Source organism: Emys orbicularis, chromosome 1 (assembly GCF_028017835.1).
Source record: "Emys orbicularis isolate rEmyOrb1 chromosome 1, rEmyOrb1.hap1, whole genome shotgun sequence".
Taxonomy (NCBI): domain Eukaryota; kingdom Metazoa; phylum Chordata; order Testudines; family Emydidae; genus Emys; species Emys orbicularis.
The window spans coordinates 87,014,043-87,039,115 of NC_088683.1; positions in this window are offsets into that span (position 1 = coordinate 87,014,043).

Below are 25,073 nucleotides of genomic sequence, written 5' to 3' on the forward strand. Positions count from 1 at the left end.
CTCTGACCTGATATTTTGCTTCCATTCCTGCCCGGCACTTAAAAACAACTGACCCATGCAAAAACTGGAGGCAGAGGGGAGAGGTTGTGAGGAGAAATGCAGAGTTCCAAAAAGTTCAGCTTGAGTTTGGGTGGAGAATGTCTGCAATCTGCCTGGATCAGTTTGCTCATTCCTAATACTAATCCCCACTGGTGTCACAGATTGTTCGTCTGATCTTCCCTACTGTAGAAATTGAGTGTGGACATCTCCTCTCCACTTCACACCACGGAGGGGATGAACATAGTCAAAATCCCACTCCCGTGGGTCCAAAGGTATTGGGCGGGAGACGAAAGAGAGTTAACATGGCATATGCACTCTTTTCCTGCACTGTTGGGAATCCACAGGTTATGGAGGTGGGTGGCTAAGAGGGGAACAGCTGGGCATCATCCCTTGGCAAACCCACAAAGTGTCCTGTGCAACTCTCCCCTCCCACAGGTTCTTCCAGGAGTTGGATTGATTCCGATCATGGACAGTCAAGCCCCTAGTAAGCTGTCTGTGTGTTAGCATTTTTCTAAAAATGCCCCACCCTTGCACTACTGTAAGTGGCAGCAACACTGGGAGCTCAAATATAGATCAGCCACCGCTACTCTGACAAATATGTCAACTGATCATGCTCAGAGCTGGTCTAGATGACATCACATCAGCAGCCTGTCCATGCTAGCACTACTTTTCCCAGAGTGAGATTTTCAAAAGTACTCAGCCTTGCAAAAGCACAATCAGTAATGGAGCACTTCATCAAGAACATCTTTTACAATTCAAATACCATTATAAGTAGAGAGACGAAGCTGAGGATACACAATGCTTCAGTAGTGAATGGGGAGGGAGGCAGGGATAGCTCAGTGGTTTGAGCTTTGGCCTGCTAAACCCAGGGTTGTGAGTTCAATCCTTGAGGGGACCACTTAGGGATCTGGGGCAAAATCAGTACTTGGTCCTGCTAGTGAAGGCAGGGGGCTGGACTCGATGACCTTTCAGGGTCCCTTCCAGTTCTATGAGATAGGTATATCTCCATATATTATTATAATCATCCTGATTTATGAGACTGAAACATGGCCCCTCACTGTCAAGATAGAAAAGAAGTTGGACAAGAGAAGAAGTTGGACACCATTCAGATAAAGCATCTCTGTGTGATTGAAAACATCAAATGGTTTGAATTCAAGTTGAATTAAGAGATCAGTGTTCTAACTAAACAGGTCCCATTCTCTCAAATGGTCGCCCAGCACTCTCTAAGATGGTATGGTCATTTGCTCCAAATGCCTACCAACTTCCCTGTGAGAATCATCACTTCGGCCATATGAAAGCAGGATGGAAAAGATTCCCCCCACCGCCACGACCTAAAACATGATGGGGATGGCATCAACAGACACCTGTCTCTTACAGGCATTCTACCTTGTCATGCACCAGTTTTGGTTCAGGACAAGTCAGCATGGATGCACATAATATGTTCGGTGACCTCTAACCTGCCCAAATAGCAAGAGAACTAACTAAGGCTATGTCTACGCTAGCACTTTTGTCACTATAACTTATGTCGCTCAGGGGTGTGAAAAAAACACACCCCTGAGTGACGTAAGTTACACTGACAGAAGTGCCAGTGTGGACAGCGCTGTGTCAGCAGGAGAGCATCTTCCGCTGACACAGCTACTGCCGCTCGTTGGGGGTGATTTAATTATGTCAATGGGAGAGCTCTCTCCTGCCGGCATAGAGCAGCTACACAAGAGATCTTACAGAAGCACAGCTCTGTAAGCTCTCTAGTGTAGGCATGGGCCAGCCTAAATCAGTGTTTGCTTAACTCTGCTCCTATTGAAGTCAGTGGGAGTTCACCATTGACTTCAATGGGAGCGGAGTCAGGCCCTGAGTGCTATCTGCCATATCTTATCCCTAACCTCTCTCTTCCTCCAGTATGTGTTCTGGCTGTTCACATGTGAAGTGACAAGTTTACGTCAGTGAAAATATGACCCTAACCAGGCTGGTGGCTATTTTCTACCATTTTGCAGTTCAATTCAATGAGATTTTATTGGCATGACAAGCTAAATGTGTATAAAAAAAGACAGATTCCTCTGGTATCTGTCAGAGGTAGCTAAAATCTTCCCAGCAAAGGGCTGTACGCTGTATCTGAGGCAATATCTCATGTCCTTTTGCCATTACTGCCGGATGGTTAATTCTAGGTTGCTGTTTTCAAGCTGTTAACACAAGAATGAACTAGACAATGACCACACAGTATAAGATATAGGGGTTAGCCGATGTTGGAGTCTAGTGGCATTTGTATTTGTACCTAGCACATTTGGGTTCTGATTGGACTGTAGCCTTTTGGGCACAATTGCTATAATAAGAATAAGAGCGGTTTCCGAGGGGCTGCATATTAATGTATATTGCCAAAAGAAAAAATGGCCATTGGTTTTGCTTCTGTTCCTATCTCGCTCTCTGCCTTTTTCAGAGGGAGCTTTGGTAGTTTCTGTAGAATCACTGGCAGTCTTTCTGAGTTTGCTTTAACTCATCATAGTGCTCCCCAGGCTGTGTGCTCAGTGTGCTGCTGGGAAAAATTTAACCCTGGGCTGCTATTCTCTGATTTGTGCTTCTAAAACATATTTGTGGTTATTAACTATAAATGACAGAAAAGTAAGTTGCCAAGAAACTTTCTGGATTTAAAGTAATTTGTCTTATATTTTGTCTTTTAATTTTCATGCATAGTTCCAAAAAGGCAAACCTGGCATACCTTAAAAAGGCCAAGTACAGATCAGGTTGGCTACAAAGAGGAATGGCAGAACTGGCCTGAACCTGCACCTAGTTCCCAGGGTCTCCTTGATACAAGGCAATAGCAGAATTTGCTAAAAATGATTCTGCAGCCTGCATGAGGTGGGAAGTAAACAATCCTATCTGTAGTACTACGACTACAGCCAATACGTGAATGTGTCATAAATAGCATCCCTTTGATACTGAAAATACTGCCTATGTTGTTTTGGTTGCAACAAATTACATTTAAAAAACTGGACAGAGGGAGCAAAGCTCTCAGAATGAGGTGATTAGATACAGAAAAAGCAAAATACCTGAATCTGAAATCGTTGGGTAGACAGTAGCCCATATGGTAATCACTCCTGGTCTTTGCTATTTGTTTTTGAAGGTCTTTAGCTGACTTGCTATATCCATTGAAAATATAATTGGCAAAGAGCAGCTTTCCTTGAATGTACATCTGCCAAGGAACATAGACAAAGTCCAGAATATTAAAATAGGAACAACCACCTGTTATTTTAAATGAGGAAATTAGGTTGAGGAACTGACAGGAATTACTCTGAAATAACCTAGCTATTTACATGAATTGCTGCTTTGAGCTTTGGCCTTTCATCGTTTTATTAAAAATGTCATACTTCTGAAGTGTCTTAGGGCCAGGATCTCAAAGCACTTCATTGCTCTGCATATAGGACAATATTCTGTATGGTGCTTCATGAACTAACAAACAACACAGCTACCTGCCCTGAGGACATTACAATCTCATAGACAATCTAGCTTAGGTAAGGCATGATATGGGATAAGGAAAGTAGTGTGAATGGGAGGGAAACTGGCAGAATATACTGTAATGAGGGTACTTTAGTTTTGCATTGTACCCATTGTGTTAGTTCAGTGTTTTAATAAATGTTTTTAGATAGGACAGGAATGGGGAATTGTGCTACCTCTTCCCCAACCCTTTACAAACATTAATGAAACCTCACACTACACTCATCAGATAAGTATTATACCCCATTTTAAAGATGGGTAAACGGGGATTCAGAGAGGTAAGTGACTTGACCAAGGTCACACAATAAGCACTTTAGACTTGCAGATTTTAGACTGCACTGTTTCTGTTTGACAGACACACTTCAGATCTAAAGCCAGATCCAGGCATAAACTAAGTCTTTTGTGATCATCTCTCCTTGACAACTAATACAGGAGAATAAAGGTAATTAGAGCTGTTCAAAAAGAAAAAATATAGTATTATTTTGCAAAAATATTCAAAATTTTGTACTTGTTTTCCGTTATGAAATATTCTGAGATGAAGCATTTTTAATATTTTTGCAACTTTTAAATATTTTATTGAAAACATTATCAAAAGTGTTATCAAAATGGTTATCGACAATTTGCATTTACCAAAAGCTGTGTTTTTCAGCATTTATTGAAAATCCTGGGTTTTGGTAAATGAAAAATACTGATAACATTTTCATTAATGTTTTCAATTAAAAAAGAGGCACCAATTTTCTTTAAAAAGTGAAATTACATATATATAAAATATAATGTTTAATGTATATTTGTTTGCAAGTTTTATATATAGATAAAAAAATTCACACAAATATTTGTTTGCAAATATGTAGAGCACAATTTGCAAACAAATATTTTTGTAAAAAGGCTATTTTTCTTTGAAAAAACTTGGTTAGAAATTTTTTGATTGGCTCTGATATAATAATTCTTTGCCTTTAACATCTTTCATCCAAGTATCTCAAAGTGCTTTACATAGGAAGGGAAGTATTATCCCAGTTTTGCCGATGGGAAATTATGGCACAGAGCAATTAACTGACTTGCTCAAAGTATGAGAGCAAATCGGGGCTAAAGAGGAGAATAACTGCCTCAGTTTCTCAGTACTGAGAGTCCTACAGGTTGGCAAGCACCAAATGTTGGTAAGATCTTAATGATGGTGCTTAGTATTTCAGTCCATGTGTGAGACACTGCTTTGAAAATCAAGTTTGCATCACCAAAACCATGTTGTGTGGCACCATCTGTACTAGATCCTGGTTGACAGAAGTCTTTTACTATTTGCTGTTAACTGTCTACTCCTTACATTCCCCAGGTAACAAAAACTCCATGTATAACAGTTTGCATTATGAATAGGTGTTTGCCCCTGTTTCCCTGTGTACTATATGCGAGGGAAGCAGCAGGAATTGGTTTTAATATTTTAACAATAGTAAAAACAAAGTAAAGTGTAACTTTTTGGTGCTGTAGGATAGACAAGGATAGAGTTTTGTTTTTGTTTATTTTATTTGTGCTACAATCTGTTTGGAAAGTGGGGAAGGAGGGCAATACATGCAGGATATGTAACATTGTCCAGAATTGACAGCCTCTAATAGAAGAGTCTAATATGTGCTATAATGCGGAGGCTGGACTGGAGTTAACTAGATGTAGCAGCAGCTTCCCCTTGCACTCAGATGTTCCTTTCTTTTGTGGGTTTAGGTCTCAACTTTTATGCTGGCTACATTTGTGTTCAGTTACAATATTTGTCTGTTGGTAAAAGTGACCTTATATACTGGGCATAATGAACCAAATGAAAAACTAATATAACCTCATGAAATCAATGGAATCATAATAGTGCTGAATGCAGCCCAACCTCTGCGAGACTGGATCCGCATGCTGTGGACAAGGGACTCCTCTCAGAATTTCTATATGTTTTCCCCCTAAATCAATAACAATGTGTTATTAACAAAATGTTGCTAGAGCCAAACTCATGACCCCCTGCATTTAATCTGCACTCCCAACATGGAAGTTGACATTGAAAAGGGATGGGAGGGGCTTACCATGGCTCGGGTCACCCATAAAAGTGAAGATTTTTTTTTTTTTTTTGTAATGAGTAACAGCCTGATTCTGCTATGTGCTGAGCACCCACAACACCTCTAGAAGTCAATGAAAACTGACTAATTGGCACTTCCCAGAGGGAACTCAGCACCTCACAGGACAATACATTTTTTTACTCAAGTATCACAAAGCTGAATACCATCACAGCAGATACAAGAAAAGACAAATACTTTTTACCCAATTGCTGAAGCTGCTCTTCATTGAGCCAGCCTGTGGATGGTTTATAAATGGGGCTCTAAGAAAAACCTACTCAGATATCAGCTACAAAATGAATAAGGATGGAGCTGTTCTTTTTATTTTTCTCTGTCTTAATGATAGATGATAGCATACTGGGTCTGAGTCTCTCAGTAAGGCCCTTTACACCATTCTGGGGCCTAGTGTAAATGAGAATTAGGCCCACAGAGTTAAAAATACTGAAATAATACAAATCGCTAAGTTCAGGGTATATCCCAAACTGCTCATGTTGTGGGAAGTCCCAAGTGGTTCACAATTGGAAACATCTGGCTCGCTTCACGGAAGCGTCTCAGCAAGCAACACACTCCTAGTCAAGATGTTTTGAATTTTTAGTGTAACACATATTAAAGTAACAATGGGTGTATTCACTGGAAGAAGATCCCTGGGGTTACTGGATTTTCTTCATTTTGTGCTCAAACCAAGGTTTGTTTATTTGAAATGTAAACAGTGAAGAACACAACATGGGACACCACTTTTAATGGAGAAATGAGAGAAACCCTTGGTAATCTCAGGCATTTTTAATTTCATAGGTGAAAGCAGACAGAGTGATATTGTTTCATGCATTTGTGACCCATTTTTCTTTCAGTCAAAAATTGCGTGGTGTCGATGCCACGAAGGACTCTTTAGCAAAAAAGCGCTGAAGCCATTGTTGAGAGGGTCACTCTTCACACACAGGCATTTGGAAGCCTAAGCAGAGAATTACTCTGGTAGCTGGGCACCATTGCAGTGTCTTGCCTGGCACTGCTTCTTCTCTATGCTTCTGGAATTGTATGGGTCAAGCAGCATAAGTTTTTTGTAACCAAAGGAACTCCCCTTCCATCTGGTGATCCAGATCTGGTTCCATCTTTAACTGTCTTTGGCAATGATGTGTGTGAGAGAGGGAGTGGCAACAATGCTCCACCTCAAGCACTGATTGCAGCTAAATGCAAACTGCTGGGACCATGTTTCCCTTGCAGAAACCTGAGGCAAACTCTTCATGCACATTTTGCCTCGGGTATCCTGAAGAGGAACATGACTCTCTCCTAGTTTTCCTGCCAACACTGAGCCAAAGTTTTGTGAGTTTCTTTGTGATCACGGAATTCACTGAAAAGGTACACAAAGTCCAGGCCAGTGTGTTCCAATAGAAGCCCAACGTTGTCAGGAGCAGCAGCACGACATACATGTTTCTCTCTTGGCAGTCCAAAGTGCTTTTGTAATAATTTGCATATCGTAACTGAAACTAATACAAATCTTTAGAGCATTGGCTGGAGCGCTGAGGATACAGGGGACATGTGAGCCTTGGTGTTGCCCACCTTCTCATTCCCCCTGGTTAGCATTTACCTGACTCTTCTCCACTAGACTGCAATCAGCCCCTCCCCTTCCAATGAACTCCCTCTCATTGGTCATGCAAGAAGATGACTAAATTATCTAAAATATACTAACCTAAAACATGGTTTTTGTATTGCTTTCCCCCATCTTCACTCCTTGCTCTGCTGATTCGTGCGTTGTTTTGTTTGCTTTTTCTTTTTCCTCCTGTCTGTTGCTTCCCTAGCTCTCCTCCTCTCTCTCTCTCTTCCCCTCTCCCCATTCTTCTATGGGGTCCCCATATTTCAGTTTTTTCCCTTACACTTTCTCTGCATCCCTGCTTTTTTTTCTTTTCACAGCCCTGTCTTTCTGCCACCAACCTCTCCATCTCCCCTTCCTATGTCTGTCTGTCTCTCTCCTACGCCTTCCCCTGCCTCTCATGTCTTTTTGCCAGCCTATCTACCTAGGCTTTTGCTAACTGAGCACTATCCTTTCTCATGCCTCTCCAATTCCTCATTCCACTTCCAGTTGTTGTTGTTTTTGTTTTTTGTTTGCTCTTTCTGTTCCTATCCCAACATGCACCAGCAGATGTCAGCTACCCTGGACCCAGATTACATGTCCTGCTCCCTATGCAGGGAATGTATCCGTGGCTTCGACCTGCTGCTTTTTCCTGCTCTTGGGATCCTCAGTGCAAACTCTGCAGTTGATCTCTTCCTGCTACTGCAAACCCTGAGGTAATGAGGAATCCAATGCAGGCACCTACTGCTGCCAAGTCCACTAACTATGTGTGGGAGCAATCCTCCTCTGACATTGGCTGGAATTAGTCATGAAAGCAGCTACTCCCCAAAGACCTATTAGCACTGTCCTACTGCCAAAAACTAGAGTAGGATACACCAGTTATGTTGGCTCATTTAGAACGCGGATTCTGTCTTGGGCTGGTAAAATATAAGAACCATGGAAAGTAGCTACAGAAGCAGCCTGCTAGGTTATTTTGTCGATCCCCCTTGCCACTGCAGGATTGAGCCCTACAGTACGTTCTGGAAGACTGAAAAGAACAATGAGATGCTCTGGTACAGGTGTGTATTTACCAGAATCATATCAAATAGGGATTTTGATAGAAGGGTGGGTAGGTAAATCTCCCATCTTCAAGATGAATTCAGAGCAATTAATGCAGAATGCAGTGAAACTCTCCTAAGAGCATATGAATTGCCATACCACTCCAGATCTGACAAATCTTCCAGCGCTGCCTCTGGCAGTGACCATAACTGATGCTTCAGAGGCATGCAACTCTTTCCCCCTATAATACACCTGGCCAGTTGTGAAATGCTATGACTTGGGGGAATTTCATCCCTCACACAAAAGCAATCAATTTATGCCTTCAAGCATCAAGTTTGTCTAGACTTGTAATGTCTCGATCCATAAGCACAAATGTTACTGGTCAAAATGATCCAGCCCTTTTCAAAATCTTGTGACTCTTGTTGCCTCGTGGCCTTCTGTTGTATGTGATTTTTCACAGGCTGGCTATATGTGGAGTAAATAAGGATTTCCAAGTTTTGTCTTAAATGTGCTGTCTTTCAAATTTGTGTCCCTTTACGTTCTCGAAGTAGAAAAAACCAAGGAGTGCCTAGCCCCTTGTGCTGAAGCAGCCAGAACACTGGGACTCTGTAGAAGTAATTACTGCTCAACAATGAATTTTAGATTCTCAACAAGTGTAAATGGATGTAGCTATGCTGATTTATACCAGCTAAGAATCTAACCCCAAATCTTCCCTGGAAAATAGAGTGTTCACCAAAGAAACCACAGTGGAGGGAGAACAACTTGCTGAATTAGAGCTCCTGGTGGAAGCAATGAGAAGTTTTTGAATGGTGCCCCCCCCGTTTTTTTTTTTTTCAGTGTTCCAGACATCGTTCTGGCAAATGAATTGCCCGAAAGGAGAAAAAATGGCCTCAAACTGAAATTCCTAAGTGAGGCATAACAAACAAGCCGGGGCAAACAGGATTGGTTTTTGTTTTGTTTTGTTTCCTCCTTTTCTGTCCCTAATTTTGCCAAATTAAAAAGGTCAAAGGTGAGGTTGAACATTTAAAAAAAAAAAAAGGCAGTACTATGTGTCAAAAACATAGAAACAAGCTGAAATACAAGGTGGTCTATTTGTGATTGTGGGTTTGTTTTGTAAGCATTGTATGTCTCTTAGTCTTTTGGATCTCTTTTTTCCAACAGAGCCGTTAAGCAACAAAAATAGTGGTGTACTTCCCTTATGTATTTTCTGCATCTCTCAAGCTGATGAAAGGAATAAAAGTGTTGTTTTTATACTCATCACAAGTTCTGTCTGCCCCACTTGTTTTTTGTAACTGATGCAGTTGGTCCCCTGACTTTTTTCTGTCTACCATTTCAGATAATTAGCAAACTCGCAAAGTTCACTACTCAAAACACATTCACAAACACTGGCTGCTTCCCGTAAAGGAAGTGGCTCAGCAAAACTCTGTGTTGGTATGGGTGTGTGTATGTACAGGCACTGAAAATAAAGATTTTTCACACACAAAAATCTCTTAAATTTCCTCCACAGTTCAAAGTTAATGGAAGCTTCAGCATCTGATGGGATTTTGTAGTACAGCCCCTTTCCTGGGCACACTATCAACAAGAAGCTGTGGTACATCTGTTAGTCCACTAAGGATCAATGGTGTCTAGAAAGCTAAGGAATGGACCCAAGGACTTTCTGAGTGCCCTGGCCTCACTACATGGTTTTCCCACTTGGAGGTCAGTTTAATTGGGCATTTGCTTCTTTCTTAGTTGGGTTATTTTTTTCACTTTGGCTGTTAAGTTCCTGGCATGTTATAGATGCTCTGCGGTGATGGTGAAACTCAAGTTTTGTGTTATCTGTTTTGTTTTGTTTTTAAACATTGAGGGCAGCTAAATTCCCTCTGTTTACACAAGCTTTTGCCTGAGCACTGTGATTGTTTTTTCCTAGATAATATGTCATTAAATTTGTATTTTAATGAGTAAATGCCCTAAAAGGTAGCTGTGATGGACATGTTTTAAAAACTGAAAAAATAAATGTTGTGGTTTTGTTTGTGGTTTGTTTGGTTTTGGGTTTATTTTTATTATTATTATTTTAAAAAATCTTTTTTTTTTCCTTTTTAAACCTTGTAGTGTAGCTTCTGCTACAAGTGCTGTTTCCTCAACAGTACTATGTTTGCCTTTCAGGTTAGCCAGTTTGCCTTGAAGGAAAAGAAAGAACACTCTGGAGGGAGGTCTGGCTGGCTGACTGGCTACGGGAACTGGCAATGGAATGCAGAACCTTTTACCTCTAGGTTGCTAGTTCAAATCCAACCCTGTACAGTAGTGACCAAAAGTTGTTACCATCTGGTGGCTGCTTGGTGGCCTTTGTAGAATGAGCCTTTGTGGTCCCGGTCTTGCTGTTAACAGGCACGTAGATGGATCACCACCATAAATGAAGCAAACTGGCATTCCTGCACCAGTCTCGGTAGAGATGCCAAGGGTGGAATAGGCCTAGAGACTGAATTGTCCCCTCCTCTCCTCGTGGTGGTCCTTCCAGTACTGGGTTGAGATAACAGTATGAAGAAGCTTGTACAGCTGATGGACATACTGTTTCTTTCCCGTGGATACAGGACTTCAGCCTCCTTGTCTGTTAAGCTGACAATTCATGCACATTCAATTTACTGTTGAAAGATTATGACAAAACAAAATCACCTGGATCATTGGCAGCGGAAAATGGTTACCCTGCATAAAAAGGCAGAAATAATTTCAGCTGGATTTCAGGATGATTAGGCTTGAATGTTTTGGATCTGGAGAACTTCAAGGTGATCCCTTTGAACAGGCTGAGAGAGAATGAATCCCTCTTGTATAGTGGACAAACTGGCAAAGTCCAAAGTTTGCAGTCTGTATCATAGGGAGCTGGCAGTGCTTTCCTCTGCTGAGGGGCAAATGGAGTTAGAGTAAAAGCTGTGTTATCCGGCACTTTATCAACTGGAAAGCTCTATTATCCGGCATTTCTGATATCTCCCAATACAAATCTTCAAACTAGTAACGGGGACTAGTATACTGCCCAGGAGGTTATGCAATAACACATTCTGAGGCAGAAGACAAGTAAGCAAGCTGATATCAGGGATTTATTCAAAAAAGTGGTTTCCAGGGTGTGTCATAGGGTCGTTACAGATTCAGCTCAATCTACTACACCTTCCACATCTACAATGATAATTGATGTTGATAAGGATGACCCTGAGGCACTGCAAGAGCCTTGAAATGCCTTCTGAATTATCAAAAAAAATTAAATTATGTTCAGTATAGTTTAGTGTTAAGTGTATTTTTAGTGATCTGGGTGTATGCCATGCGCTGCCCATAGTGATATATAGTGTCATAAGATAAAAGTTTTCTATACAGTAGGTTATCTGTATACACCTAAGTGCTTCAAGAAACCAACCACTGTGCAGTGCAGGACTACTACTGGATTGGTGAATACCTGTGTACTGTATTACTGTATTTTATACCTTATTCATTTTATTGTATTCTAATTCTTTGAAAATTGGTATTCCATTGGTCAAGTATAACTCTCAGTTAACCGGAATATTTGATTAACCAGCACCCACCATTTCCCCAACATGCCGGATAACAAAGCCTTTACTGTACCTACCTCAGATTTCCCCAAAGGAGCTCTGCTCTTGATGTCAAATGGAAGGCAATGGGCTGGCAAGTCTCCTCCATCAGGTCTGTACACCATTATGTATAAGATTTTGGTGATAAGGGTCTCCTCTCTATTTCAGGGAGCTAGGATCTCAACCTGGTTTATAAGGACACTCATACAGACAGTTCAGCCTGACTGTACACCTGCTCCATTTATCTATCTAGTTTTATATAATGCCTATCCGTATATGAGCACCTTCCACATAAAATCAATAGCAACAGGAGAGTCACTAGAGGACTTCATGGAATCTCTGGGACTCCTCCCTTTATGGGATCAGAACTCTCCTTGGGATAGGGGTTTGGGGTTTTTTTGGGGGGTGGAGTGGGATATGAGGGGCAGTTGTAAGGGGTTTTAGAATAAAAGAGGTGTTTTGAATTGTATCACTTATGGTGGAGGAAGGCTTGCAAGATTTCCTAAAGATGGTAAGACTGTGGGATTCACCTGATCTCTAGAAGATTGTTCCATAGCAGGATCCCTTCAACAGAGAAAGTTTTGTCCACAGCCCTCACGTGCTTCATCCTGGGCTTTGTGATCTGCGTAGTCCTAGAAAAGAGCAACTGTTGTGGGCATTCATAGGTCACAAGTTGGTCTTCGAGGTAACTGGGGCTTGATCCGTTAATTGCTTTGAAAATTAGGACCCAGGCCTTACACTGGCATTATAGTAGTAGACTGGAGTAGTAGAGAGATTTGAGCACAGGCCTGATGTGCTCTACATCAGCCTGAGCCAAGGAGAAGATGGGTAGCCAAATCGTATACCAGCTGAAGCCTCTGCATCATCCTCACGTTCAGCTTCAGATGCAATGACTTACAACCATCCTCCCTGCAGCTATTACAGTACCTGTGGGTCAAAGCAGGTATTTTGATTTTGGCTCATTCCAGTTTAAGAATGAACTTGTCTCCTGGTAATATATATCATGCCTTGTTACTGTCGGATTAACGAGTTCAATATTCTGTCAATTCTTCATGAATCACATATACACTAACAAGCTGAAAAAAGCATCTAAATTGGGCAGAGCAGCTAAAATCCTTTAAGGAAGAAAGATAAGCCAGATGAAGGAGGTTTTTTTTATTTTTATTTTTTAATTCAGCGCAAACAATGCCTTTGAAAAGCCACTTTATCCAAAAGCAGTGTTAAATCTTGGTTTCCCCTCTCAGCGTACAGCTCTTTAATGTTTTGTAGGCACAGGAATTGAATCCCAGCCAAAGACTCCTAAGATGGGGGTGGATTTGTCCGCATGGCAGGAAACGCATGCCATGTTCAGAGAGATGTGGCTGCCCCTGGGAGCAAACTGCATTGCTGTAATGCTTCTGTAAAACTATTTCTTCAAGGCATTTAAATCATCATTTGGAAAAATGTTCAAAATAAAATTGTTCATATCACAAAACACTTTATTTCCTTTGATTAATGAAGTTATTTAAATTTGTACAACTTACTTATTTCTTTTTGTTTACCATTACTTGATTGTGTTTATTGGTTTAATAGTTACGTAAATAGGAAATTAAGGATGGACACTGTCCTTTTAGACAAGCTAAGAGTTGCCTTTTCATCATAGGACATAGATGACAATTGTGCTCCTCTGGAGATTTTTTTTTTTCCTGATCATCTAAAGAAATTCACAAGGGTGTTGACTCAATTAGAGGAAATTTAGTTGGCTGCACTGAGGTAAAAAATTTAAAATATTTAATTTTGCATTCCTAAATTTACAGGGCTTAAAAGAACCCCTTCCCTTCCAGGAAATATTAATTTTGCTGCATACAAACTTAAAACACAAGCAAAATTGAAATACTTGATATCTGTATTTGAAGATGTCAGCTTTCTTTTGTATACAACTTTAAAGTAATAAGAAAAAAAGGGAAGGGGAAGAAAGATGGTATTGTGGCTAAGGAACCGGACAGGGAGTCAGGAGAATAAGGTTCTGTTTCTGGCTCTGCAACCAGTTTCCATGTGACTTTCAACAATTTACTTGTATCCTGGTTTTTCAAAACCTGAGAAGCCCATAGTCAACCGCAAACATATACCTAATCGGAATGCACAGTACCCCCTTTGCCCTTAGATAGTTACTTCCTCTAGGCTGAGGTCGGCACCATTCCTGGTTCTTAAGTGGATCTACCACTGGAGAATGATGGACTCTCTGAGGTTCCAGAATGTTCTGAGGTAATTTATTACTCAGCTCTTGGGCCAGTCTGCGGATGATTTTATGGAATATTACGGCCCTCTGTTGTCTGTGACCACAGACAGAGTAGCAGTTGGAGGCATCCTTCCCCCCACACTGACTTTGCAAATCACCATAGTATCCAGATAACCTGAAGTAGGGCAGAAGGCTGGAGTGCTGTTGCTGGAAGTTTCACGTAGATGTGGTCAAAGGGCTCATGGAGAATATTTGCATTTCTGTGGTGTGGCTGTGGTCACATTTTCTCCTTCTTGGCCATGCTGGTGAAACTTTCCTAAATTGCCACCAGTCTTTTTGGCAGATTAACCTGCACTGACTCAGCATGGAAAGTCACGTGGTTCTTGCTATAAGGAATCATCGACTTGTTTCTTAAAATCAATTGATTCCGTGTGGTTTGAATGCTTCCATAGGAATAGTAAGGAAGGCACCATCTGTATGGATTGTTTTTTGTCCAGTTTCATTTTTAAGGTTTTGGGTTTGCTTAGGGAGTTGTAACCAGTCACCTATGAAATTGACACATCTCTTTTCTGGTTGATTGTTTTGCCAGTGGAAAGACACTGGGACTGTTATTGAAAAGGACTGTTAATACCTCCTTTCAGAAAGCCAAGCTGCCAGCCACACCAAAACATGGTGGTTTAGTCCTTGTTTAAGAAAACATCTCTGGACATTAACAACCTTGCTAATTACCATCCTATTTCTAGGAAGAATAATCAAGGCCATACAAGTAGACCAATTCCAGTTGCATTTGGACTCCATGTACTACTTTTATCTCTCTCAGGCCTGGCTATAGAATTGATACTGAACACACACTGGTGGTTCATCTTTCTAGGATAAGGGGAAATTTCATTCTATCAGATTGACCACTGCTATGTATTCATTGTCTACACCTTCTAAATGACTGCGAATGTTAGGCAAGTTCATGAACTGCTGTAAACATCTGGATTAACATTAATCATAAAGTTTTAAATTATCCTCCTAACTTTTTTCATATTCACTAAACCACTTCCATATGGAAATGCAAAAACAGTGATATGGAACAGAGCCAAAACATCTCTATGTAGCTGGCTAGCATCTTTACTCAGCCCTGTTATAGCAGTGCTCATCTGTATCACAAGCTGGTGGGTCATTCAGACTGAGATGTTTTTCCATTGGCACGTGTGTGGTGATGCCCAATGAACTACACATTGGGCTCAGCTACCTCGTATTGTCTCCTTTTCCACTCATTAAGAAATGGAAATCAGTGAAAAATAAATTGGTCATCAGCTCTGTAAATAGAGTGGGGGCTTTGTTTTTTCCACTTTTTAGTTATATCATTAATCTGACAAATTTACCCTTCACCATCAAGGAGGAAGTTAATATATTTTATGCAAAATGCTACATGTGGCAATAGTGTGCAGAGAAATGAAATGTCAAACATTAAATTTTATCTTCCTTGGACACACTTTCTGCAGTTTTAGATGCAATCCAGTAACTTTGTGTGGATCGACAGTGTCACCCAGTGGACGGATAAGTTGATCATGGATGGGCATATTCATGTGGAATGTTTTTCTTTGCCTTTTATTTTAAAAGTAATAATTGGCTTCTCACTGATGGAAACAGTTTTGAATGTTACTCTTCTCAGGAATGGAGAATACATTAAAGCTCCTATACTCTGAATGCCATAGCAAGTGCTGAAAATTCATATTGAGCAAATGCAGGAAATGATTATTGTTGCTCTCTATCGGTAACAGGTTTACGGGAAATAACCACTATGTCATTAATGGAGACGTTTGTTGTTAGAAGAAAGAAACAAAGAATAACTAAAGGAAAAACAGCATTTATGGTGGTGTTCACATGGAGATTCAGGGACTAAATTTGATCCCAGTGTAATAATAATGGAGTGCAGTTCAACAATATTTAGCCATCCTTAGCCAAATATTGAATGGGACTAAAGGGCTGAAGAATCAACTCTTCTGTATAGTTTTTATAACTATTGCTGAGTTGTAACATTAATTATTATGGCCAAATCTTTGCATCAGTCACTCAAGTATTAAAAGATTAGTATGTCTTCTACCTGGGGTTCAAATGAATTCAAACCTGTCACAATACTATATTAAACCTAAAACTAGCCAATGTGTACGTTTGATTTAAACTCCTTCCTGATTTGCAAAAGGTTTTCAATAAGATTGAAAGGTCATGCTTTTCCCCTTGTTAAAGACTGAGATACCCCGTTTGATATGCCTTCAAAGCTTTTTTGCAATAGATGAAATAGAGCCATGTTAATAGAAACACGATGAAAACTAACTGTTGTAATTGAAACTGAAAAAGAAACATGGTTCATATTCTAAATAACTGGCTAGTGGCATGTGTACAGCAGTCCTCTGCTAGGCAGAATTAGAATACTGCAATTTGTATCACAAGTCCTATATTGCAAATAGCTAAGATCAAGGCATGAGAATGGCAGGGCCCTGGGCTTCTGAAGAAAGACTGTTCTGGCTAGTGCCACGAGGGTTTGAATAAACACAGTGTGCAGCATGGTGACAATCAGAAGTCATAGGCTTGTTCCAATATAGTGGTAATATCATTCAGAGTAAAATATTTGGCTGTACATGTAGATAGTGGTAACAGTTTTAACATACCAAAAACATGCCCGGAGCAACATTATGCCTTTGCACCAGTAATGAACCTTTATGACCTGTAAATTCATCTGCAGAGGTGATGTCATATTTGAGGAGACGATAGGAGTCCAGGCGACCCTGAAGCAACATAGGAAGTGCAATTATAGAAATGTGTAGGCTATAAATCTTATTCTAACCAATCATCAGTGCATAATATTCCCTCTGCACAAATCCTGATGAGCCGAACTGAACTAATTATCTTCTTTGTGACTGAGGCAGGCAGCTGTTCTGAGCACACTTGTTTTTGGAGATAGTATTCATAATTGTTGGATTTCTCCTTGTAGGTTAATTTGCTACTTCTTCAAAGAAGCCATACCTGTAAGTTTAAAATTAAATCTAGTGCTTATGAAAGGACAGATGGCAGCCAGCTATGGTGCATGCTTCTCATTTAGTTCTCAATGTACTGGAGTCCTGACTTTCAAAATACTAGTGATCCTACTGCTAGCATGAAGGAACTAATTAGAAGGCTGGAGTATAGGGTTTCATGAAGTGGACAAATATCCGAGGACTAGGATGGAAAACACAAAACCCCATTTTTACTCGTGACTCAAGTGGGATTTGAACCCAGGTCTCCAGAAGGGAAGAGCAATATGCACACATGAATACGCCTGTTCCCAGGAGCCTCTCCTTCCCTCTCTTTTATGTGGAACCACATGCATGGCACTCACCCTGACATGAAATTCTTAGCAGACACTTAAGAGTGGTGCCAGTTCTACTCCTCTCTGCAGCCTGGAGGTATTAAATTTGTATTTGATCCAGCCTCCACTTTTAAACTTCTTGGATGAAAATCCTGGCCCCACTGAAGTCAAAGGGAGTTCTCCTATTGACTTCAATGGGACCAGGATTTCACTCCTTATATTCTGTTTTTTCCAAACATAGATTAATTTAAATTGATATATACTATGAGGCCGATTTCTGAGGGTTTATAAGTTGCACATCTGTAAGGACCTGTTCAGGTGCTTAAACTGGTGTTATGTACACATCAATCAAGGCAGCAACTATGTGGGATTTTCTGAAATCCTCCCAACCTTGTTCCAACAGCTTCAGCAATGCTAGTAATGGTGGGAAGCATTGGTGTAGCTCAGCCACTGGCATTTATTTTTATCATCATGCCATCTAAGACTAGATAACATGATGATAGAAACATCTGGATCAGATTTCTGCTAGTGCTCCATTCCCAGCATTGCTGAGGAAAAAAATCAGGAAATCCTCAGTGCAGACAAGGCCCTAGAGACTTGGAGAAAAATGACACAAGAAACACAGCAATAAAAGTGGGTAAGTTAAAGTAACCACCATGCACTATTGTCTCCAACTTTTAACTTACATCTTGTTCCAGTCCCTGTGTACATAAGTTTCATCAACATAGTTGCTCGTACCCACTTTGTGATATGTACCTTACACCAGCAGTTCTCAACTAGGAGTCTGGGGCCCCCTGGGGGACAGCGAGCTGGTTTCAGGGGGTCCACCAAAATAAACTGGAGAGCAGGGCCAGTGTTAAGACTCCATGGGGCTCAGGGCATGAAGCCCAAGCTGCCCAGGGCTGACGCCAAAGCCCAACCAACTCAGCTTCGCAGGGCGCCCTGTGGTGTGGGGCCACAGGCAGTTGCCTTGCTTGCTACCCCCTTAACGCCTGCCTTGGGCGTTTAATCTATTGGCTATGCAGAAAAACATTTGTTGTGGCACAGGTGGGCTGTGGGGGTTTTTATAGTATGTTGGGGGGGGCGCCTCAGAAAGAAAAAGGAGAACCCCTGCCTTATACCATACTAAACTTGACCCCATAAATGTGAAGAGAAAATCTTTAGATTAATTTACTATTCTATATTCTCCTAGCCATGTAAATGTATTGAGTACACAAATGGTGAGAGTACTGTTCAGATTTTGGTGACAGGATAAACAGCAAATGGATCCAAGGGTTGTTTATTAAAAAACTATTTTCAAATGTGCTAAACTCCCATGAAACCCACCTGAATACATGGCATACTTCTGTTCCTGTTCTTCCTCTCGTGGAGCTGCTCTAATTTGTCTTCACTTGGATCCCCATTTGTTTTCAATGAAGAAGACACACAGATCACCAGGATTTGTTCCAGGGCAGACATCTGGTTGTTAATAAGATGATCATACTCCAGGTCTGATACATATGGAATCTGATGATTACTACATCTGCATATCTTTCCTTCCTGCCCCACCAGTGTTCTCCGAAGGACAACAGGGCAAGCACTATGGGATGTAAACCATAGCTTATCGCTGTCATGAGAAATAGAAAGCAAAGGGGAAAATTAGAGGGCAAGTCAAGGCTTGGGTGCTAAAGTGAAAACAGAAGCAAGTTAAATAGAATGTCAACTAAACTGAATACAGAGAACAGCATCTTTTAAACCATAATCTGTAAACAGCACAGCAGGGTCAAACCTAAAGTTTCTGAACTCTGGTTAATCAACATGCACAGCTAGTTGAAGGGCTGACGTTTCCAGAGGTGTGACCGAATCTCTGATGCTGTGGTGTTCCTGAATTCTGCAGGAGCAGAGCTGCTGAGCTCGCCAGATGGGAAAGCTGGATGGTGCTCTCCCTAACTGGATGAGCTGGCCAAGTAGGCTTTGAAAATTGCTCAACCCTGAATGCAAACTTCAAAGTCTGCCAGTCTGACTCCCCGGTTTTCTGCAGGTCTCACGTGCACCGCATGCCCTTATAAATACACTACAACTGGCTGGCTGTTTTAATCATTGAGTCACAGAAGTTAAGCATGAATTGTGTGGGTATTAGTGTTACTGGTCTCATAAAGGTAGTGTGAAGCTTAGATCATGTTTGAAAATTCCTTGGATGAGATGTGCTGCAGAAGTGCAAAGCTGTCATCTTATTCCTTGGGAAAATGCCAAAGTACTATCTCACTGCAGGCTTGCACACAACTTCAGTAAAAGAGAACCTGCCACGCCCGCGTCACAACATGATTTCCTCACAGCAGGCAAATCTTTTCTAAGGTGCAGGCAACAAGAAGAATTTTGAAGCCTACCGGTCTGATCCACAGACCATTGATGTTAATGGCAAGACTCCCATTGTTATCAGAGCATGTTGGATCAGTCCCTATATGAGTGTACCAGGAGTAAGGAATTGCAATGAAAAGAGCTATGAGTAAAGGTTGGCTTGAATCCGATACTTAGACCTTGTATACTGAATATTGTATGGTGTAAGGAGCTGCTTTTTAGGGAAATAACAGAAGGATAAGAAACAAGTGTGAAGGAGGGCCAAGAGACGAGGGGATCTTGTATACAGGAGGAAGACAATAGACATTTGTTTTAATCTATGTATAATATAGCCATAAAACAGGGTGGTTATTCCATGTTGGCATTCTGGAGTCAAAAAGAAACCACTTGAGCTTTGGTGTCATGGTTCATGGAATTATAGGCTGGTCATGTGTAAATTTGAATACGTTGTTCCTTTATTTGCTTTACCCATGGCAGGGTATCACTGAGCTTGTGTATCACAATTCAGTTAAATAAAAGAAAAATACAATGCAAATTTGCTTTAAGGAAATAGCTAATGGAACCTCTGCATCAGTAAAAACGGCAGCAAATCCTCAACAGGGAGAAGTAGTGGAATGTGACCGTCTCCTTATACGTCACCTCATTCTCCGCAGATATCTCAAGTATGACAACAATAAATTACTTTGGTTTATAGAGTTACTATGCTTCCTAATGTATTATAATGAAATCATACATAATTGTGTTAAATCACAGGAAAAAACAAATAGTGTTTGTAAGATGCTTGTCAGTAAATGCTTGTTTGTAAATGGCTTGTCAGTAAGTTACTAAGAATCAACATTGTCCAGTTCCTGCTCAGATTTCCTTACCCTGATACGTAGGAGTTCTGTAATACAGGAGTGCATTTATTTAAACTGAACTGAGGCACATTTGGCTGATGTGGTTTGATATTGCTGTTTACTAAAGAGGAAATTCTGCAAGAGAAAATAACAGTAAATAATCAGTCATTTAAATGTCAGGAAAACAAAACAGATAAGTGTTCTGCAGTACTAAGATGTATCTATATATGGTGCATATACATAGGTGAAATCCTTTTTCAATTAACTGATAATGATGTCACCTGTTATGTACTGGTGTAAACAAAAGAAGCAATTTAGCTGGTAGTAGGAGGGGATTCAGAACCATACACCTGCAAGAGTAAGGACTATGGGTTACACAGAGAACAAAAATTACCCCTTACATTTCTCTGGTTTTAGTTGCATGGGTCCAATAGGTTAATGGGAGTTATATAACTGGCACTCTAGGCAGAGCGGAACTAAATCTCAAGTTTTCTTAGGCCTCATACAAGTTAATATTGCCCATGTGAAGTCATTTGGGAGATTGGGGCCTTAAAAGGCAAGATTTTCAGGTCAGGGTCTGAGTTGTCATGTGTCTGTACAACCCATAGAAACATAAGAACGGCCATATTGGGTCAGACCAATGGTCCATCTAGCCCAGTATCCTGTCTTCCAACAGTGGCCAAAGCCAGAGGCTTCAGAGGGAATGAACAGAACAGGGCAATTATTGAATGATCCATCCCCTGTTGTCCGCTCCCAGCTTCTGGCAAACAGGCTCAGGACACCCCTTGTGTGAAGAAGTACTGTACTTCCTTTTCTTTGTTTTAAATCTCCTGCCTATTAATTTTATTGGGTGACCCCGGTTCTTGTGTTGTGTGAAGGGTAATTAACACTTTTTCTCCACACCAGTTATGATTTTATAGACCTCTCATATCCCCCCTTAGTCATCTCTTTTCTAAAATGAAAGTCCCCGTTTTTTTAATCTGTCCTCATATGGAAATTGTTCCATGCCCCTAATAATTTGTTGCCCATCTCTGCACCTTTTCCAATTCTAATATATATTTTTTGAGATGGGGTGACCAGAACTGCTCGCAGTATTCATGGTATGGGTATTCCTTGGATTTATAAAGTGGCATTATGATATTTTCTGTCTTATTATCTATCCCTTTCCTACTGGTTCCTAACATTGTTAGCTTTTTTGACTGCCACTGCACATTAAGCGGATGTTTTCCAGAACTATCCACAAAGACTCCAAGATCTCTTTCTGGCACAATGGTGCCTCACTCCTGAATGAAGCTGCTGGATATTACTGTAATATAAAGGTATGATGATAATCCAGTAAAGGTAATGTTTTATTTAAACTGTATTCCAGGATCAGTTCAGGATACTTTCCCAAACCTCTCATGGTTTTCCTGTCACTAACTTGTTCTTGTTATTTTTACAGTGCCACAAGGGGGGATACGTGAAAGAATCAGTTCTATGCCACTGATAATTAAGCTTAATTAGAATAACCTAAAATTCACCATAATGCACAATTAAGTTCTCATAATAGAAACATTTCAGTGGGCAGTGAGAAATGATTTTATATTTTTTTTACCTGGGAGAATAAGGCGACAACTCCCACTGCATATTGTGAGCAGGAACTGATTGAAAACGAGCTAGCAGGAGAGAGCTGTCTGACTCGTAGACTCCACTGTCCTCTCTGTTCTTCTCTTGTGCTCTCTGTACGATTGAGGTAGCCAGGGGAGCAGCTGCAGACTGCACTGTGCGTTTTCTTAAAGCTCTCTGAGGAAGGCCAGGTATTTTGTGAATGTGTGGCAAATCAATTTCTGAAATACACCACCACCACCACACCATAGATGTCAGTCTTAGAAGACAAAAAACAAACAAACAAACCAACAAAAAACTAAGCCCTTCTTCTGCAATTGGCTGTGGTCATGTGCCTGTAAGTGGAACTCTTCTACTGTGTATTCAGGAGCACAAGATCAACTATGAAATTAAGTCTAAATTCTTCCCTCAGATGGCAGATCTTGGTTCTAATATTTTTCACGTGCTCCTGGAGCTGGCAGCTTTGAGAAAGATTTTGCTCTTAGTGTGCAGGACTGGTTATTGTACCAGATGTAACTTTGATGGGGAGTAAAAAACCCAACCAAATGTATGTTTCTGCTGTACTGCTGCTACTTTTATGCACGGGAATTGATACAAATCATCAGGATTAACAGTATTGACAAGTTATACGAGAAATGGAATAATATCTAAGGAAGATCATATTCAAGTTCATGTTCCTTACAAGAGGGTTCAAATATTATGGAATGTTTCTCTTTGGAGGGAATCAAATACAGAGACTACAAAATACAGGCAATGCCAGATTATACTGAACCAGAAGACCATGGTCTAGTGGATTTAGTTTAAGAAATATCTTATGCAGCCAGTGTTCAGTGGGTGAAATTCATGCCTGTGCAAAGACCAGCATGAGGTCTATACATCACTTTAGTTCCTTTTAAATGACCAAATATGGCTTAAGTGGTGCATAATTCATACTTTGGCCCAATGCCCAGACATGAATTTCATGCAGAGACAGGAATTCCAGTATAAATACATGTATTATTATGATGTACTGCTTAAATGTAGTAGCAAATGTATATGGAATAGCTAGCTCCAAAAAAACCCATTAAGATAGTCTTTGTTTTTTTAAAAACTTTTTTCTGTCCCTAACCCCAAACACTAACAAAAGTTACAGTGCCACTGAGTCAGAGAAATGTGGAAGTGACACTGTCATTAGTGCCTTCCTCATTAAGGGCCAGAACCCACCTCTCTTGCTCACCTTGAGTGATACCCTACTCCACAGTCACCTTGGCTTCACAGGAACCTTTCGTGTGAATAACTGTTCACCAATGTGATTAAGAAGTTCACATTCTGCCCTTCTATCTGTTTCAATGCACAATATTTTAAAGCCAGAAAGCCACTCTATAAAATTAAGTCTGAAACTGCAGATCAAGAAGAGAAAGGACAGGCCTTGAGCTAGTTTGTCCATTGTAGTACCCACTGAAATAAAAGCAAACTGAAAACTATTAAAATCATCACTAAAATGTTTTTCTACAGAGACTGACCAAAAGCCATTCGATAATGTTCCAGCCAGTCATCCAAAATAGTCTTGATCTTCCGCTGTAGTTTTCTTAATTCTCTGGCTGCACTGAAGTCATTTATATGGCTTATGTTCTCCTCTGGAATTTCAAGTGTCTTCACCAACTCTGACAACTTTGGCTTTTTTTGAAAAAATAGAAAAAACACAGTTAAAAGTTATATTTGATGTTTAATGTTGCCAAAACAACCTTGAAATAATGTTATAATTAGGGCTGTCAAGCGATTAAAAAAAAATAATCGTGATTAATCGCACTGTTAATAATAGAATACCATTTATTTAAATATTTTGGATGTTTTCTAAATTTTCAAATATATTGATTTCAATTACAACACAGAATACAAAGTGTACAGTGCTCACTTTATATTTATTTTTGATTACAAATATTTGTACTGTAAAAACCAAAAAGTATATTTCAATTAACCTACTACAAGTACTGTAGTGCAATCTCTTTATCATGAAAGTTGAACTTACAAATGTAGAATTATGTACAAAAAATAACTGCGTTCAAAAATAAAACAATGGAAAACTTTAGAGCCTACAAGTCCATTCAGTCCTACTTCAGCCAATCGCTCAGACAAACAAGTTTGGTTACAATTTGCAGGAGATAATGCTGCCCACTTCTTGTTTACAGTGTCACGTGAAAGTGAGAACAGGAGTTTGCATGGCACTGTTGTAGGCGGCATCGCAAGATATTTACGTGCCAGATGTGCTAAAGATTCATATGTCCCTTCATGCTTCAACCGCCATTCCAGAGGACATGCTGATGACGGGTTCTGCTCGATAACGATCCAAAGCAGAGAGGACTGACGCATGTTCATTTTCATCATCTGAGTCAGATGCCACCAGCTGAAGGTTGATTTTCTCTTTTGGTGGTTCGGGTTCTGTAGTTTCCGCATCTGCGTGTTGCTCTTTTAAGACTTCTGAAAGCATGCTCCACACCTAGTCGCTCTCAAATGTTGGAAGGCACTTCAGATTCTTAAACCTTGGGTCAAGTGCTGTAGCTATTTTTAGAAATCTCACATTGGTACCTTCTTTGCGTTTTGTCAAATCTGCAGCGAAAGTGTTCTTAAAATGAACAACATGTGCTGGGTCATCATCCGAGACTGCCATAACATGAAATATGTGGTAGAATGTGGGTAAAACAGAACAGGAGACATACAATTTTCCCCCAAGGAGTTCAGTCACAAATTTAATTAACACATTTTTTTTAACGAGCATCATCAGCATGGAAGCATGTCCTCTGGCATGATGGCTGAAGCATGAAGGGGCATACGAATGTTTAGCATATCGGCACTTAAATACCTTGTAACGCCGGCTACAAAAGTGCCATGTGAATGCCTGTTCTCACTTTCTCACATTATAAATAAGAAGCAGGCAATAGTATCTCCCATAAATGTAAACAAACTTGTTTGTCTTAGTGATTGGCTGAACAAAAAGTAGGACTGAG